This window comes from Penaeus monodon, chromosome 24 (genome assembly GCF_015228065.2).
Source record: "Penaeus monodon isolate SGIC_2016 chromosome 24, NSTDA_Pmon_1, whole genome shotgun sequence".
NCBI lineage: Eukaryota > Metazoa > Arthropoda > Malacostraca > Decapoda > Penaeidae > Penaeus > Penaeus monodon.
This window is the reverse complement of record NC_051409.1, coordinates 20,958,829-20,959,697: the sequence shown is the minus strand read 5'-3', so window position 1 is coordinate 20,959,697 and position 869 is coordinate 20,958,829. Positions and strand designations below refer to the sequence as shown.

At 35.8% G+C, this 869-nt stretch overlaps 1 protein-coding gene across 1 annotated transcript in view; it reads left to right on the top strand.

Moving 5' to 3' along the window:
- Nucleotides 1–869, top strand: part of LOC119588647 — a gene marked incomplete at its 5' end in the record, with an annotated part of 7,196 nt that overhangs the window by 2,333 nt on the left and 3,994 nt on the right.

Below are 869 nucleotides of genomic sequence, written 5' to 3'. Positions count from 1 at the left end.
GCAATTGAAAAAACACTAATAATGTGGAAATAAAGCCACACATTTGACATATTCACTTTTGTGAAGTGAACCAATTGATACCCTTCATCACACTTGTTGATCAAATTTCACAGGTGATAAAAGTAATATGCTATAATTAAATTTAATATTCTCATTTTCTTTCTGACAAATAGGTAACATGACAAAATGTTGAGTACTGAAATGTAATCACCATGTCCTACATGCACTGATAAGCAGTGATTCAAATATTTACTCTATATGTTTGGTTGTGTGTAAATTCCTGACATGGTGTCAGAGGTACGTACCCAAATGTAAGAAGCAGGAATACTGCATTGGAAAGAAGAGATAGCTCTGTGTGAGGTGAGTAACAGCATCCAAGACACACTTGGAGACAAATGATCACAGATAATATCCCTCTCATTATCCTTTAAAAAAAGATGAAGATTAGAAGAAACTTTTCAATTGCCTCCTTTCATGGATATCATGGTATCTGAGATAGAAATGCAGAAAAAAATGAGGTTTAAGTGCCACACAAGCAAACTGTATAGAAACTCTACTGCCTACGGGACCAATTATATGTCTTCCATTTGTTCAATTAGTCACATTTAGTCAGTTTTTTTCAGTACCAATTACTTGCCAAATGCAAGGCTTTACTGTAACTGAATTCAACAAATTTATCACTGAATACTTCTGAATAAAAAAGGGAAAACAGAGCTAAATATTATTTGTGTATTGTATCATTATAATATTAACACACTGTCGCTGGGTGGTTTCCCCATATGAAAGCCCTCCCTCCTGTGCTGTATTTGTAGTGGCTCGGGCCCCGTTGCTGGGTGATTATGTCGGCACCATAGCGTAAGCAGTATGAC